Raw genomic sequence first — 751 nt, 5'->3', positions numbered from 1 at the left:
ATCTTCCCTTTGTTCCCAAACATATGATGCATAGGCTGTATTGCTTATAGCCTATCTAAAATAAATAATCTACAAATTATATCAATAACAAACTTTTATTTAAAGCCCTCCCCCTCAGGCTCAGTGACGTACATCTACAGACTGCAAAAAAAAGAAGTGTCAAAACGGATATGATCAAATTCAAGGGAGGTGTGGAGAATTCACATGTCAAATAAAGTCAGGTCCTTCAGGCAGATGCTGAATGTGCAAAACGTCCTGACATGTCTGCGGCAGGACCTTCTTTGGCACCTGTGGGCACAGTGAGGATGATGAGGAGAGGGAGAGAGATGAAGGTGAGAGTGGAGGGAGGAACTTACAGTAAGCAGAAGCTAAACTGTATTAAATATAAAAGCAACTCATATGAAAAAGCCCATGCTAAAGATTGTTGTTTCCACCACACACACACACACACACACACACACACACACACACACACACACACACACACACACACACACACACACACACACACACACAAACCCTTACACTGTGTGTGTGGAGGGGTACTCTGTAAGGCTTACAGAGTATAACCCCTCCACAAACACAGACACACACCCTTACAGAGTAAGGTCCTGTGTTCCGGTCCTGTGTTCCGGTCCTGTGCTCCGGTCCTGTGTTCCAGTCCTGTGTTCCGGTCCTGTGCTCTGGTCCTGTGTTCCGGTCCTGTGTTCCAGTCCTGTGTTCCGGTCCTGTGTTCCGGTCCTGTGTTCTG

This window comes from Poromitra crassiceps (genome assembly GCF_964638095.1).
Source record: "Poromitra crassiceps genome assembly, chromosome: 11".
Classification (NCBI taxonomy): domain Eukaryota; kingdom Metazoa; phylum Chordata; class Actinopteri; order Beryciformes; family Melamphaidae; genus Poromitra; species Poromitra crassiceps.
This window is presented reverse-complemented; position numbering follows the sequence as displayed.